We start from the raw sequence: 18088 nt of genomic DNA on the forward strand, positions 1-18088 counted from the left end.
CTTTTAACAAAAAGGTGGTTTGTGATAGTGTGCTCATATGTTCATATGACAGCAAACTGGCATCATTAAAATACATATTAAATATATCTGATCATGTTTACATTTTCTGCTGCAATAAGTAGGTCTTGACTACTTTCAGAATGACAGAATTCCCTTTATTCTTCATGCTTCCACTAACCTTTCATATTTGGCAAAATGTAGACTTTACTTCTTCCCTTGCACTGTTTGTGTAAAGTATTCATTTGCCAAAAGCCTGTTGCTTAGCTTAGTAAACTACACTAGAGTAGGCCCATTGAATCAATGGGGTTTTAGTGAGTCAACTCTTTCATCATTTCCATTTAATTCAAATAAAGGTACAGTAAAGGTAAAGGTTCCCCTTGACATTTTTAGTCCAGTTGTGTCCAACTCTAGGGGGTGGTGCTCATCCCGTTTTCAGTGCTTGTCCGAAGACAGTTTCTGTTGCCATGTGGCCAGCGTGACTAGGAAACGCCATTTTACCTTCCCACCGAGGTGGTACCTATTTATCTACTTGCATTTGTATGCTTTCGAACTGCTAGGTTGGCGAGGAGCTGGGACAAAGCGACAGGAGGTCACTCCATCGCGTGGATTCAATCTTACAACTGCTGGTCTTCTGACTCTGCAGCACAGGCTTCTGCGGTTTAGCCCACAGCGTCACCATGTCCCCACCACGTCCCCTAATTCAAATAGACCTATTCTAATTGCAATTTGTTATGCTAAAGTAGATCACAGTTGGAATACAGTGGTGCCTTGACTTACGAGCGTCCCTACTTGCGAAATTTTTGAGATATGAAAAGCTCCGGCCACAAAATATTGCTTCGACTTGAGGCCGGAGCTTCGAGTTACAAAAGAAAAAAAAACGTGGGGGAGGTGGGGTAAGCATGAAATTTGAACATTCTGTTAACCGTTGGCCAGCGAAGAAGCTGCTTGTCTGCTACCTCACTCGTCCTAGCGGTTAGAGAGTGGATAGGGAGAGAGTCTTCAGACTGCCTGGTACTGCCTGGTATTGCCCGGTACTGTACTGTACGGACTGTATTTTTTGGGGGGGGGGCTTTTTTGAATTTTGGACTTTTGATTTTTGACTTTCTTTTGAAACAGAAAGACTGTCTGTTCTGGGTGAGTACATACTGTATGCTGTATTTACTGTACTGTAATGTACAGGGCTTTTTGCAGCTTGGTAGGGGGTAGGACTAGGTGGGGGTTGTGTTTCTGTGCTCTGATGGGTCTTGCAGTGTGGATTTAAAATGTGAAAAGTAGACTGTAATATTAAATTAAAATTAAATGTGAAAATTAGACTGTACAGTAACTTTTAAATGTAAAATTTATTTATTTTTGCATTTGATGGCTTCTAGGGTTTGTATATTGTGACCTCTCTTGTTTTAAAATGTGTGGGTTTAAAATGTGGCTTCAAAGTATTTTTTTCTTTGGGGATCTGTTTGCTGTAATAATGGTTGCTGGTTGTTGATGCAGGCAGGCTGTAAAATGCAGTGTAGACTCCACAGTCTTTGTTTTCTTAAAATCAGAAAATATTCTGTGAGGGGCTGTGCTGGCTCTTGATGCAGGCAGACTATAAAATGCAGTTTAGACTCTCTTTTTGTGATGAGGAGTTCTGTGCTGGAATAATGCTTGCTGGATTCTGTGGCTTTTAGGGTTTGTGTACTGTGACCTCTCTTTTGTTTTAAAATGTGTGTGTTTAAAATGTGGCTCCAAGATATGTCTCTTTTAAAAGCAGAATTTTTAAAAAATTATTTTATTAATTTTATTAGACAGATAGTTTACTCTGGGTGGCATAACAAAGTTTAAAAACAATAAAACCAATAACATACAAAAATCCAAGATGTAAAAATATAGATATTAAATACAGCAGGAGGGAAAGCCTGCCTAGATAGCCATTTTACTTTACAGTGGTGCCCCGCATAGCGAGGTTAATCCGTTCCGGATTAACCATCACTATGGGGAAACATTACTATACGGAACAGAAAACACCATAGAAACACATTAAACTTAGTTTAATGCGTTCCTGTGGCTCTAAAACTCACCATTGTGCGAAGTTTCCCCAACAGTTTCCACTCAACAGTGGCCAGAGGATTGGAAAAGATCAGTCTACATCCCAATCCCAAAGAAAGGCAGTGCCAAAGAATGCTCCAACTACCGTACAATTGCACTCATTTCACATGCTAGCAAGGTTATGCTCAAAATATTCCAAGGTAGGCTTCAGCAGTATGTGGACCGAGAACTCCCAGAAGTACAAGCTGGATTCTGAAGAGGCAGAGGAACTAGAGACCAAATTGCTAACTTGCGCTGGATTATGGAGAAAGCCAGAGAGTTCCAGAAAAATATCTACTTCTACTTCATTGACTATGCAAAAGCCTTTGACTGTGTGGACCACAGCAAACTATGGCAAGTTTTTAAAGAAATGGGAGTGCCTGACCACCTTATCTATCTCCTGAGAAACCTATATGTGGGACAGGAAGCAACAGTTAGAACTGGCTATGGAACCTTGTAATGAGGGTGAAATAGGAGAGTGCAAAAAACGGTCTGAAACTCAACATCAAAAAAACTAAGATCATGGCCACTGGTCCCATCACCTCCTGGGAAATAGAAGGGGAAGGCATGGAGGCAGTGGCAGATTTTATTTTCCTGGGCTCCATGATCACTGCAGATGGAGACAGCAGCCACGAAATTAAAAGACGCCTGCTTCTGGGGAGGAAAGCGATGACAAATCTTGACAGCATCTTAAAAAGCAGAGACATCACCTTGCCAACAGAAGTCCGAATAGTCAAAGCTATGGTTTTTCCTGTTGTGATGTATGGAAGTGAGAGCTGGACCATAAAGAAAGCAGACTGCCGAAGAATGGATGCCTTTGAATTGTGGTGCTGGAGGAGGCTCTTGAGAATCCCCTGAACTGCAAGGAGAACAAACCTATCAATTCTAAAGGAAATCAACCCTGAGTGCTCACTGGAAGGACAGATCCTGAAGCTGAGGCTCTAGTACTTTGGCCATTTCACGAGAAGAAAAGAATCCTTGGAAAAAACCTTGATGTTAGGAAAGTGTGACGGCAAGAGGAGAAGGGGATGACCGAGGATGAGATGGCTGGACAGTGTCTGTGAAGCAACCAACATGAATTTGACACAACTCCGGGAGGCAGTGGAAGATAGGAGGGCCTGGCGTGCTCTGATCCATGGGGTCACGAAGAGTCGGACATGACTAAACGAAATGACGATGATTTCCTTCCTTTCGAATCAAGGGGGTAATGTCAGCGTATATGAATTTTTGGGGGGGTAAAAGGTAAAAACGTTCCCTGACCCCTGAGTTAAGGCCTTTACTCTGAAAAAGATCAGGTATGATCTCATTGTTAAATATTTCTAATGCTATGTGAAGACTAAGAAATCTATACGGCGCAGTCACAACATTTTGATTCCACTTCAACTGCCATGGCTCAGTGCTGTGGTTTGGAGAGGAAGTCAACATTCTCTGCTAAAGATCTGTAGTGCTGTCTTGTAATCTCCAGTAGAGATTTCTAAGTTTCAAAGAGATTTTCCCCTCTGTGTAATAAAGATCCAAACATTTCATAAGATGTAGACATAGCACTTAATGTGGAATCAAACTGCTTTACATAACTCTGCAGTGCAGAGGCATGCTTACAGTCAAATCACAGTGTAACACAATAACTTGTTTCCTCTTCTCCTTTCTTGCTAAATGTGAATGTGGGTCCTTTTAGGCCATGCACTTGTATCTCTGAGGTCCAAGGCAGAGGTCTTTCCCAGCACTCTACTTGATGTCAGTTTGGAGAGGTTGCCTGTGACATTCCCACCTGTTCCTTGGTTGTTTCAAAGGCACCAGTTGATTACATCCATGTTATTCAGTATTAAAGACAGAGGTCCTGTCAATATGTCATCTAAAAACCAAGTGGAAATTATTTATTGTTACAAGAAATGAAAGTTCAGTCATTGTTAACTCTCAACAAAACAACCTTTCTTTCTATTCTCTACTGCCTTCCCAAATTCTCTTTCAACTCCAAACTCCCAAACTCTCCAATCTCCTCACTCTCCAAACTCCAATCTTCTAATCCCCTATCTAACTCTCCCCTTCCCTCTGCAGAGACTCTTACATCTCATGACTCTGCCTCTCCAGCACTCCCATTGGTCCATACTGATAGTATATTAATATTCATGACCTGGGCGGACGCCACACTCCTCCTCCCTTAATAAGCTTGTGATAGGAGGGGAAACTTAATGGTTTGCCCTCATAAACAAATGAAAATACCTAGAAGAATGCAAATATTAACCTCTTACATTACTAAGGATACATTACTTACATTAATAAGGGTTACATTACATTACTCTTACATTACTAAGGATATATTACTTACATTAATAAGGATCACATTACATTACTCTTACATTACTAAGGATAAAGGTATACATTATCATTAAGTATCATCTTGATTCCAGGGAGGAAGCACAGCAGTTCAATGGGTGGTCTCTTCAAAGGGCTTATAGAATTAAGTTGTCGTGTACTAGCAGAACTGTACAGAATCAACTCCATTAAGAGAAAATATATTTACACAATGGAAGAAACTGCAAATAAAAATATACGCAGTAAGTTAACCACCGACATCACCGACATCAACCACCCGGCCTAGGGGGAGAGAGAGCTTTCAGGCCGGAGCTGCTCCTGGGACCGCACCGGACCATCGTGCTTACACCCAGAAGGAGCCAAAGACCACTGCCAGCCACAGCTCACTGTGTGAGAGGCAGTGAGAGTGTGGTTGGGGCCCTGTTGGGTCTCCCTCTGTGGCTGCAGGACTGGGCCCTGCTGCTCCTGGCTGCCTCACCCCCCTCTCAACATTAGCCACCTGGCCTAGTGGGGGAGAGAAGGGTCTTTATAAGTTGTTTTCTTTAAAACTTATTTTTAAATTGTGATCATTAATTGGCATCAATTAAGAGAGACCCACAATGGATTTGAGGGAACAGGAAGGGGGGAGGGTGTTGGAGGGGGCAGCCATTGAGGTGGTGCTGGGTAGGGGAAGGAATGGTGGTGGGGGTAGAACATGCCCACGTAGGAGAAGAAAGGTTAGATACCTTACATCTATCCCCTCTTCTAGTTCTACCCCCAACCAGATGGTATCAGGTGACTATATTAGCAAACCCTTGAGCCACACAGTGCTGTTGATGAACGCCAGGTCAGTATAAAATAAGACTGCCCTCATCCATGATGTAATTCTGGATAAGGGTGCTGACCTGGCATGCATTACTGAGACCTGGGTGGGAGAGGAGGGTGGTGTTCCCTTCTCCCAGTTGTGTCCGCCTGGGTACTCAGTCCAGAACTAATGTCGCTCGGAGGGTCTGGGAGGGGGAGTTGCTATAGTCTATAGGAGTTGTATCTCCTTGACCAGGCTTCCTATCCCTTTGAGAGGAGGTCTTGAGGGCCTGTATTGTGTGTTGGGCTCGTGAGACAGATTAGGGATTCTGTTGGTGTACCGCCCACCTTGCTCCGTGCCAACAGTATCCCTGCCTGAGCTGATGGAGGTTGTCTCGGACCTGGTGTTGAGGACTCCCAGGCTGTTGGTGCTGGGGGACCTCAACATTCATGCTGAGTCTGCCTTGACTGGGACGGCTCAGGACTTCATGGCCGCCATGACAACCATGGGGCTGTCTCAATATGTCATCAGCCTGACACATGAGGAGGGCTATACTTTGGACCTGGTTTTCTCAACGGGACTGGAAGATGGTGGTCTGGATGTGGAGGGGCTGGTTGTGACCCCATTGTCATGGTCAGACCACTTCCTGGTCAAGTTTAGTCTATTAGCTTCTTCTCCCCATTAAGATGATCCGCCCTCAGAGACTAATGGATCCAGATGGATTCCTGAATGCTCTGGGGGATTATCCATCTGATATGGTCGGTGTAAGCAGCCCCTTATCTCCAAAGAGATTTATGGGGGTGCCGGAGACTGGGATGAGTCCGAAATCCAGACAAACCTCTGACTGCTGAGCAGAGCCACTTAGGTCTCAGCAAGGTCCTGTCTCAACTTCTTCCTCAAAAGCCAATCTCCTTTAGTAAGAAAGCAACACACACAGACAAATCCATGAGTTATACTCAGAATAATCTGGCTCTAAATCTTTGGTAGCAAACACACATGGCCAATTAGACATTCAGCTAGTCTGTACAAGAACCAATGCATGCATTTCAAATCATTACTGCTTTATTGAAAAGAATTGCTTTAGAAAAGGTTTCAGTTGATGGTAAAATAGTTCAGTAGGTACATTTTCATATCAAGACAAACGGAATACTCCCCTCCCCACTCCAGCTGGAAAAATAAAGAAATAGAATTATGCTAACTAATAAAAAGCATAACACAGTCCATCTCACGTGTCTTGGGTCTTCATAGGCTGATGCTAGATGAAAACCAGTTGACTTCCATCAGTCCATGGTAGGAAAAATAGTCCATAGCAAAGCTACAAGCCATTATGGGAAAAAGCACGTGTCTGACCTTTCTCAGTCCCACTCCATCTTTTTCCAACTCCTTACCAACTTCCTTCTTCTTCCCAGAATTCTTCATAAGGAACACCCCCTCCTGGGTCTTGTTGTCCCGCCTAACTTTCTCATGGAGCTTCAGTTGTTATCATACTTTGTGGCAGAATTATTTTGACTACGAAAGTCTCTGCTCTCTGCTCATCTTAGCAACGAGATAACCAGAGAGCGAAGCTTCTCTGAAACAGCATGAAAAACTTTCCTACTACAGAGCAGACTTTAAATCAAGATGGATGCTATTGGGACAATCTTAGGACTACATATCCCATTCTAATACACATAAAAACACAAATCATCACAGTCGGCGCTCCTGTCGAAGCTCAGGTCTCCTTATGGAATAGGGAGATGACCCGGGCAGCTGACACGATTGCGCCTAAGTGCCCTCTCCCTGCACGCAGAGCCCAGACAGCTCCCTGGTATACTTCTGAACTGCGGGCGATGAAGCGAGAGGGGAGACGGCTGGAGCGCAGGTGGAGGAAATCCCGCTGGGAGTCCGATCGAGCCCGACTTAGAGCCCATTATCGGGCCTATTTCGTGGCAATACGGCAGTATTTTTCCAGCCGTATCGCTTCCTCAGAATGTCATCCAGCAGAGCTCTTTCGGGTGGTCCGCGATCTTCTTCAACTGGGAAATCCGGTGGAGGTCCCGGACTGCTCATCAGCTCACTGTGATGAGTTTGCCATCCATTTTGAGAGAAAAATCGCTCAGATTCGCAGTGGGTTGGACTCCACAGTTACTGCAGAATCAGAGGATGTGTCCAGTGTACCGTGCTTAGGTCAAGTATTAATGGATGAGTTTCAATTGTTGAGACCTGAGGATGTGGACAGGGTGCTTGGATCTATCCGTCCTACTACCACTCCACTTGACCCTTGCCCATCCTGGCTAATTGAAAGATCTGCCAGGGCGGTTCTCACCTGGGTCCAGGAGGCCGTGAATGCCTCTTTGAGAGAGGGAGTGGTCCCTACCACCTTGAAAGAGGCGGTAGTTTGCCCACTCCTTAAAAAGCCTAACCTGGACCCAAGGCTGGTGGTTAACTACCGACCAGTAGCGAACCTCCCTTATTTGGGCAAAGTGTTGGAGTGGGTTGTGGCTGGGCAACTCCAGGCGCTGATGGATGAAATGGATTTTCTGGATCCATTTCAACCGGGTTTCAGGTCTGGTTTTGGTACAGAGACTGCCTTGGTCGCCCTGTATGATGACCTTTGCCAGGAGAGAGATCGGGAGTGTGACCCTGTTGATACTCCTGGACCTCTCAGCGGCTTTCAACACCATCGACCATGGTGTTCTTCTGGATAGGCTGGCTGGGTTGGGAGGTGGGGGCACTGCTTTACGGTGGTTCCGCTCCTTCCTGGCTGACCGTGTCCAGAGGGTGGTGCTGGGGGACATTTGCTCTGTCCCATGGCGTTTATGTCATGGGGTTCCTCAGGGCTCAGTACTGTCCCCCATGCTGTTTAACATCTACATGAAACCACTGGGAGAGGTCATCAGGAGGTTTGGGCTGAGGAGTCACCCATATGCTGACGATACTCATCTCTACCTCTCGTTTTCCACCAATCCAGGTGAGGCGGTTTCTGTGCTGAACTCGTGTCTGGACCTGATAATGGACTGGATGAGGGTTAATAAATTGAAACTCAATCCAGACAAGACGGAAGTGCTGTTAGTGGGTGCTTCACCGGACAGGTTGGAGGGCCATCTCCCTGCCCTGAATGGGGTTACACTCCCCCTAAGGGACAGGGTCCGCAGCCTGGGGGTGCTCCTGGATCCCAGTCTAACTTTGGAAGCCCAGGTGGACTCGGTGGCCAGAGCCGCCTTCCTTCAGCTGTGGAAATTATACCAGCTGCGGCCCTACCTGGATGAGCGGAGTCTCATGACAGTTACACATGCACTGGTAACATCTCGTATAGATTATTGCAATGCGCTCTACGTGGGGCTGCCTTTGAAGATGGTCTGGCAACTGCAACTGGTCCAGAATCAAGCTGCGCGGCTGGTGAGTGATGGAGCTGCTAGAGATCACATCAAGCCGATTCTGTTTAATTTACATTGGTTACCAGTTGCTGCCCGGGCCCAATTCAAAGTTCTTGTTTTGACATATAAAGCCCTAAATGGCTTGGGCCCTGGATACCTGAAGGATCGCCTCCTTCCATATGAACCTACCCGGCAGTTAAGATCTAACCAGGGGGCCCTTTTGAAAGAGCCATCCCTTAAGGAGATAAGGGCTTGTAGACAAAGGGCCTGTTCGGCAGCTGCCCCCAGACTGTGGAATGCCCTCCCAACTGAGATTCGTCGGGCGCCGACGCTGATGACATTTCGGCGCCAGGTCAAAACCTTCCTGTTCCAAATGGCTTTTAACTGAAATAATATCAGCTGTAGGTCTGATGGCAATTTTTAGAATATATATTTTAATTGCATTTTAATTATTTTGCCCTTTTATTTTGCCTTTTTATTGTATTTTAAATGCTGTATGCCGCCCAGAGACCTTTGGGTAGTGTGGGCGGCATATTAGTTAAATAAAATAAATAAATAAATAAATAAGTTCTCTTCCCTCTGATCATAGAATTAAAAAAGCAGTGGTAGGTAAAGGTAGAGGTTCCCCTTGACAAATGTCCAGTCGTGTCCGACTCTAGGGTGCGGTGCTCATCCCCATTTCCAAGCCATAGAGCCAGTGCTTGTCTGAAGACAGTTTCCATTGTCACGTGGTCAGCGCGACTAGACACAGAACGCTGTTACCTTCCCACCGAGGTGGTACCTATTTATCTACTTGCATTTGCATACTTTTGAACTGCTAGGTTGGCAGGAGCTGGGACAAGTGACAGGAGCTCACTCCAATCCATGGATTCGATCTTATGACTGCTTGTCTTCTGACCCTGCAGCACAGAGGCTTCCGCGGTTTAACCTGCAGTGCCACCACATCCCTTTTACTAAGTATACTTACTATTAATTTTACCATCATTATACATACCTCTTAGTTTATTAATATTCAAGCAAATTTTGTACTTACAGCGTATTCTGTAACTATTACACAACCAGAAAAGTTACTATTGAACTCAGATAAAAGCAATTAATTTTCTCTAGTCATTTAGCCTTCGAGACAAAGCGTCAGCAACCACATTTTGGGTCCCTTTTATGCTGCAGATTTTGAAGTCAGAGTCTTGTAGAATCAGTGCCCATCTCATTAATTTGCTGCTGTTGGCTCGAATAGTCCTTAGCCGTAGAAGAGGAGAGTGGTCAGTGCACAAGACAAATCTTCTCCCTCAAATGTACAGCTTCAGCTTTTGCACCGTCCATACGATAGCTAAACACTCTTTCTTGATTGTGGACAAGTGTTTCTCACCTAACTGAAGTTTCTTGCTGATGTACATCACTGGGTGCAGATTTCCACTGTTGTCGGCTTGGCTCAATGTGGCTTCCAGTCCCACAGCCGATGAATCCATGTAGATGAACTCATGGTTGAAGTCCAGTGCAATAAGGACAGGTGCTGAAGTCAGCGCCCTCTTCAGACAATCAAAGGCTACCTGGCACTCTTATGTCCACTGGATGCCCTCAGCTTGCCTCTTTCGGGCAAAGTTCATTTTCTTTTTGATTAGTGGCTTCGCTTTCTCAACTGTGGGAAGGATAGGCTGTTTCTTCAACTCCTCCAGAACAACCATGCCTGTGTTCTTCATTGATATCTTCTTGTGCTTGACTTCACCCTCACCCACAAACTCGACCACAGGTATTTTTGTCACAAAGCTCTTTATATGAAGGGGACCACTTTCCTGGGTAACCTCAAAATTCACAGGCAAGTTCGTTTTAAGTGCAGTCTCAAACACTTGGCTTATTTCAAATTTATTAAGATTTTCATCATCTGGTTCTCTTCCATTAATCTCTGATTTCTCAGGTAGGGGCTTGTTTTGCAGGATTATCAGTGCTTTTGCAGCTGCATGTTGAGCCTTCTTAATACTAGTTCCTTCAGCTCTCCAGTGCTGTTGTAACAAATCTACAGGCCCTGAACAGGCTAACTGCAATTTATTGCCCTTTTTCGGTCTCAGCATTAGTACTTCGTCCTTGGGACAGAATGTTTTTTCCCGGGCCTTTTTATCATATCAGCTTTTCTGCTTTTCTTGAGCACGCTTTAACTTGCTCTGCTATCTCTAACGACTTTTGCAAAGTGTTCATTAGATTCTCCATGTACTCTATAGCGGATTCAGGGTCTCCCTGTTCATAATCTTCCCAGTTCTGATGAAGTAAATCTAGGGGCCCTCATACTTTATGCCCAAATAAAAGTTCAAAAGGACTAAACCCGGTACTTCCTTGGGGTATGTCCCTATAAGTGTGTAATAATGACTGCAATTTATTATCCCAGTCATTTGGGTTCTCTGGTACATATGCATGTATTATTCTCATTAAGGTCCCATTAAATTTCTGCACTAGACCATTGGTCTGGGGATGATAAGGAGAAGAAGTGAAGTGGGAAATTCTGCAGACTTGCCACAATCGCTTCATTATTTTGTATCGCTTAGCGATGTTTCCTATGGAGATTTTTGCTTAAGGACAGTAATCCGTTCCCATTGGAACAGATTAACCAGTTTTCAGTGCATTCCTATGGGAAATGGTGTTTCGCTTAGCGATGTTTTCCCATAGCGATGTTTTTTTGGGAACCAATTAACATCATTAAGCGAGGCACCACTGTAGAAGGAGAAGATATGGAGGCAGTGACAGATTTTACTTTCTTGGGCTCCATGATCACTGCAGACGGTGACAGCAGCCACAAAATTAAAAGACGCCTGCTTCTCAGGAGGAAAGTGGAGGAAGGCAGTGGAAGACAGGAGGGCCTGGTATGCTTTGGTCCATGGGGTCACAAAGAGTCGGACGCAACTAAACAACAACAGCGACCTCTTATGCCTAAATACTTGATGTCGTCAATAAAGTTTCCCCAGAGCTTTCCAGCAAATCTTGATCACACTTGATAAAAAAATTTGTATCACTTTAGCCTCAAAAAGTTCTAGGCTCTCTGCCAAGTCTGTTCTCTTAGCAACAGCACTACTGCCGGTAGCTTCAGCTGCCAAAGGCTGAAGGAGAAATACTTTTTTACGCTCAATGTAATTTCCATTTTTAGGTTGACTGAAATTCCTCTTTTGAGTTTCACATTGGCCAAAAAAATGTCCTGGTTTATCACAAGCATAACACTGTTTATTTGCCCTATGTTCTACGTATAGGGATTTATTAATTTATCCCTCAGAACTATTTGATTTCAGGGGACTGTGCTCTGGGAATGAAGGTATTGCTTTAAAATACCTTCCCTGAGCTTGAGCAAAACTGAGGTAATTTTTACTGGACTTACCATCGTCCCACACTTTTCTACAAAATTTTACCTCAGAAAATTGAGTATCTCTGATCCCACTAATATAATCAGTATGTTCAGAGACTTGTAGCACATTTTTGTCCTTGACCAGATAACGCAGTTCCCCTAGCAAAATTGAATAAAATTGTTCTAATCCAAAATGTTTTCATTTATTCTAAGGAAATGACATATTCTTGTTCCAGCCATTTATTAAGAAACTGAGTCAAACGTGCCCCAAGTTGAGCAAAAGACTCCTCAGATTTCTTTGAAATTGATCTAAATTTTCTTCTGAGGTGCTCTGGATTAATCCCAAACCTTGAATACACCATCTTTTTTTATCGTGGCCTCTGTGAATGCACACAAGTGGGTTAAAACAGCGCCTGTGCTGGTCCTCTCTGAATCTTCTAAAACTTTAGGAGAAAAGTAACAAAATTTAGGTTGCCCCTATAGTGCATGCTCCGCCCACCTCAGCTCTCAGTTCCATTTTTCCGCCCTTGGTGTTGGAACCTCTCTCTTAGAGCTAGTGATTTCATACTTATTTTCACTGATTTTTCGGCTTTGACGCGGCTTTCCTGGATAATTTCGATCTATCTGGTGCCCCTGAACTCGGACTATAAGACTATTCTACTGGCTTTTCTATCACAAGTACTTGTTGATTGGGACTTCCCGCGCTTTTGATCTGCCACCGTTGTGGCACGCGCCAGCTTCACTTCTCTGTTTATTCAATTACTGACTTCCCATTCTAATTAGCACTTTATGTCATGCTCTGGGCCATTTAGTCAGTGTTCTTTCTGCTCTCGCAAATTGCCCTTTCAAGACGGACACGATTTATGTGTTTTTTGCCTTGGGGAAAGCCATCAGCCTCATCTTTGCAAGCATTGTAAGAACTTTACAAAGGCAGCTTTGAAGGCTCGTGAACAGCAGCTTAAGTTATTTCTTTGGGACAAAACCCTATCTGCCTCTCAGCCTTCAGAGATGGAATCCACTCCACCTCCTTCAGATCAGAGGTGTGGGTTGCCTCTCCACCACCTCTCTCTACCACTAAAACTGAAAAACCAAAAAAGAAACCGGGTCCTAAGAGGGCACGTACCTCTACACCTTCTTCCAGTTCAACAAGTGACCTGAAACAGAAAAAATCATTGTTTAAAACCAAGGAAAAGTCAAAAGAACAACTTCTGAATGTACCCCCTGTCTCGGCGTGAGTTCCCTCGCCTGTCTTAGAAGACTCCTCTTGGGACCGGGAATCCCTTTCGGAGGTGGCAGTATCTTTACCACCTCGACAACAGGATGTTTTCCTGGTCGACATTTGTCCGTTGCCTACCGCGAGCCAGCTAATCCATATGCTTACTAGCTTGGCAGTTTGTTTATTTATTTATTTATTTATTTATTTATTTATTTATTTATTTATTTATTTATTTATTTACAATATTTTTTAGCCGCACCATTGCCAGTGGCTTCTGGGCGGCGTACAACATTAAAACCTAAAAACATTAAAAACATTTTAAGAAACAGTATAAAATACCATATATTAAAATATTTCTTAAAACAATTAAAACATTAAAATTAATTAATTAAAATGCTGGGTGAACAGAAAGGTCTTTGCCTGGCGCCGAAAGGCCAAGAGTGTCGGAGCCAGGCGGATCTCTCTAGGGAGGGTGTTCCAAAGTTGGGGGGCAACAACCGAGAAGGCCCTATTCCAACATGCCATCCCCTTCACCTCTTTCAGGGATGGCACCTTCAGAAGGGCCTCCTGGCCTGATCTTAGAGGACGGGCAGGCACATATGGAAGAAGGCGGTCCTTTAGGTAACCAGGTCCTAAGCCGTTTAGGGCTTTATATGTCAAAGTAAGCACTTTGAATTGGGCCCGAGCAGCAACCGGCAGCCAGTGTAAATTTTTCAGAACCGGCGTGATATGAGTCCGTGCGGCGGCACCACTTACCAGCCGCGCAGCCCGGTTCTGTGCCAGTTGCAGTCGTCGGACCGTCTTCAAAGGCTGCCCCACGTATAGCGCATTGCAGTAATCCAGTCTGGTTGTTACCAGTGCATGAGTGACTGCTGCCAGGCTCTGCTCATCCAGGTAAGGGCGAAGTTGATATATTCTCCGCAGCTGTAAGAAGGCACCCCTGGACACCGAGTCCACCTGGGCTTCCAAGGTCAGACTGGGGTCAAGGAGCACCCCCAAGCTGCGGACCCTATCCTTTAGGGGGAGTGTGATCCCATCTAAGGTAGGGAGATGGCCCTTTAACCTATCTGGCGGGGCACCTACCAGCAGCACTTCAGACTTGTCTGGATTGAGCCTCAGTTTATTGACCCTCATCCAGACCATTATCGAGTCCAGGCACGAGTTCAGAACGGTGACTGCCACACCTGGATTGGTAGAAAAAGAGAGGTAGAGCTGGGTGTCGTCAGCATATTGCTGACTCCTCAGCCCAAACCTCCTAACGACCTCCCCCAGTGGTTTCATGTAGATATTGAACAGCATGGGGGACAGTATAGAGCCCTAAGGAACCCCATGACGCAACCGCCATGGGTCAGAGCTACTGTCCCCCAGCACCACCTTCTGGACTGGATCAGCCAGGTAGGAACGGAACCACTGTAAAACAGTGCCTCCAATTCCCATCCCAGCCAGTCTGTCCAGAAGGACACCATGGTCGATGGTGTCGAAAGCCGCTGAGAGGTCCAGGAGAATCAACAGGGATGCATTACCCCTGTCTTTCTCCCGGCAAAGGTCGTCATACAGGGCGACCAAGGCAGTTTCCGTCCCATAACCCGGCCTGAAACCCAATTGAAATGGATCTAGATAATCCGTTTCATCCAGCAGAGCCTGGAGCTGCTCAGCCACCACACGTTCCAACACCTTGCCCAGAAAAGGGAGGTTTGCTATTGGACGATAGTTGTTCACTAGACCTGGATCCAGATTAGGTTTTTTTAGGAGTGGGCGAATCACTGCCTCCTTTAATGGGGCAGGAACCACTCCCTCTCTTAACGAGGAGTTGATGACCTCCAGGATCCAGGTGCAAACTCCCCTGGCAGATTTCTTTATTAGCCATGATGGGCAAGGGTCGAGTTGTGTAGTGGTGGCACGAACCGATCCAAGCACCCTGTCCACATCCTCAGGTCGCAACAACTGAAACTCATCCAATAAATTATGACATAAGTCCGGAGCACTGGACACAACCATGGGCTCTGCATCAACAGTGGAGTCCAAATCTTTGCGAATCTGAGCAATTTTTCCCTCAAAGTGTGTAACAAATTCGTTACAGTGAGCCACTGAGGAGTCCAGGACCTCCACCGAACCATTAGGCTGAAGAAGGTCCCGGACCACTCGAAATAGCTCTGCTGGACGACACACCGAGGAAGCGATACGGCTGGAGAAATACTGGCGTTTCGCCAGCCGTATTGCCACAGAGTAGGCCCGATAATGGGCTCTAAGCTGTGTTTGGTCATAGTCGCAGCGATATTTCCTCCATCTGCGCTCAAGCCGTCTCCCCAACCGTTTCATGGCCAAAAGCTCCTCTGTGTACCATGGAGCCTTATAGGCTCTGCGGGCAGGGAGAGGGCGCTTAGGTGCGATCGTGTCAACCGCCCGGGCCATCTCCTTGTACCACAAGGCGACCTGGGCTTTGACAGGAGCGCCGACCATATCAGCTGGAAACTCCCCTAGAGCATTCAGGAATCCTTCAGGATCCATAAGTCTCCGGGGGCGGATCATTTTAATTGATCCCCCACCCCTGCAGAGGGTAGTAGTGGCTGAGAGTCTACTGGGCGGGCTTCATTGACCCCTTCGTCGGCGTCAATGTCTTTACATTCTGACTCCGCCCAGAAAGAAGTCAGCTAAAACAAAGCATCTGACTTCTACTTGACGCCGACATTCTCGACAAGAATTAGTGGTCTTACCCAAGGATTCGCGACGCCGTCACAAGCATTCATATGATGACTCTGATGACAAGGTTGAGAGGAAGAGACGGTGTCGACGTCGACGAGATGATTCGGACTCTGACTCCGAATATGAAGCAAATTACATGAATCCTAGATGTCTACATTGACGGGACGAGTCTGAGTCTGCTTCTTCTTCAACATCGGGTGACTATAGGAGGAAAAAGAAGAGGACACATTATACATACTCCTCTTCATCTTCTTCTTCATGCTCTCCTCCTTGTAAACATCGACACCGAAAACACCTCAACGTTGAAGCCTGTAAATCTTTGAAACAGGCTTACAAAGTAGTGATTGTCTCCACTCATCCATGGAAGGAGCAGTCGACATTGAAGGGCTTATTACCTACCTGTCAACAGTCTCATCAGCCTGAACCATTGAGATGTAGTAATAAAAAGATACCTTGTTCAGCAACTTCTGAACAAGACCAAGCACTTTCTTCAGGCATCTCTGAACAGGAGGACGATGTCTGATCACATGCTTCTGGAGAAACCCCAGTTGGAGGTGATCCACTGGAAACTGATGCAGCAGATAACCACTCTTCCTCCCCTTCTGAGGCTTCTTCTTGATATGTGTAGATGGTATCTCGCATGGCAAAGACCCTGAACATGGACACGGAACAGCCTCCTGCTCCTGCAGAGGACTTTATTTTCGGAGCTATTAACCAGGAAAGGTCCCCCCCTCTGAGCTTGGTTTATATACCTGCACTCATGGATTTAATCAAAGAACACAGAATTCATGGTCCAGAAACTACTTTCCTGGCTAAGCATCCTATTCAAAATTCATTGGTGGTGGAATCCAGTTCTTCCAAGTCACCTGGCAAAGGTCATGTCACCCCCCCCACTAATAGAGAGGGCAGAAAATTGGAGGTACTTGAGAGAAAGATGTACTCCCTAATTACTTTTGTCCTACGTGTGGTGAATTATCTGTTTGCCATGGGGGCATACCAAAGACAACTATGGGATTGAGTCTTGCCAGCCCTACAAGTCGCTCCCGAAGAAATCAGACAGATGTGCCTCAATACCCACGCAGAGGCCCTCACACTATCTAAACATCAGAGGCTTGCTTCCCAACATGTAGCGGACGCAGCAGCAAAAATCCTGACTTCAAGTATCACATTGAGAAGACATGCCTGGCTTAGGTCTTCAAATATTATGGACGACATGTAGACAACTCTAGTCTTAGAGTTGAGAACTTACCTTTTGACGCATCAGGCCTCTTCAATGAAAAAACTGATGACAATCTGGAAAATTTACATACAAGTAAGAAAACAGCCAAATCTTACACCATTCAGCAGCAGCCCAGGTACAACAAGTTCCAGTGGCGTACCAAATACCCCCAACAAACTTACCATCAGTCAACATCTCAATCTTACCGTCCATTCAAGGCTCAAGGCCAGGCCAGATCATCACAGGCATCCTCATCTACATCCACCTTCAGACCACAGGCTAGTCAACGCAGACAGTCCTATAAACCAATGGGGGAAAAAAAATCAAAGCAGAACCTTTTACTTAGTCGGCATGCCAGGCAGCATCACTCACACAACTTGTCTTTCACCCTTTCTTCACAATTGGTTAACTATCACAAAAGAATCTTGGGTCTTAAACATTATACAGTTTGGTTACCGTCTGGAATTTATAGAATTACCTGCTCTAAGACAAGTCAAGCTTACCTCCTTCAATCCTGTTCTAGAAGAGATTCTCACCCTGCTTCAAAAACAAGCCATTCAGAGAGTGCCCATTCGGGACATAGCAAAAGGGTTTTACTCCCATTACTTCGTGGTACCCAAGAAGGAAGGGGGGGGGTTAAGACCCATTCTGGATCTGAGAGAATTAAACACTTACCTCCATCCACGCTGCTTCTGGATGGTCACTCTGGAATCTATCATCCACCTGTTAAAGGAAAAAGACTGGTCTGTCGTGGTCGATCTAAAGGATGCCTACTTTCATATCACCATTCATCCAAACCACAGAAAATACCTCAGGCTGATCTTTCAGAATACCATTTATCAATGCATCGCCCTACCCTTCTGTCTGTCAACAGCTCAACGGACATTTACCAAATGCATGGCCCCTCTGGCAGCTCACCTACGTCTTCACGGGGTACAGGTGTATCCATGCATAGACGATTGGCTGATTGTCTCCCCTTCAAGGAAAAGAGCACTCAAGGACACCAAATTCATCCTCAACACTCTCAAGTCTCTAGGCCTAACGATCAATTACAAAAAGTCCCACCTAATCCCATCACAGGTGGTGGACTTCATAGGAGCAAGACTCAATT

The 18088-nt window shown here is 45.4% G+C and overlaps 1 protein-coding gene across 3 annotated transcripts in view; it reads left to right on the forward strand.

Annotated features, from left to right (window-relative positions):
• MLLT3 (MLLT3 super elongation complex subunit) overlaps window positions 1-18088 on the forward strand; it is a 299778-nt gene that overhangs the window by 71678 nt on the left and 210012 nt on the right. The gene's annotated exons all lie outside the window — the stretch shown is intronic.

The sequence above is a fragment of the Pogona vitticeps genome, chromosome 2 (assembly GCF_051106095.1).
Source record: "Pogona vitticeps strain Pit_001003342236 chromosome 2, PviZW2.1, whole genome shotgun sequence".
In the NCBI taxonomy this organism is placed as follows: domain Eukaryota; kingdom Metazoa; phylum Chordata; class Lepidosauria; order Squamata; family Agamidae; genus Pogona; species Pogona vitticeps.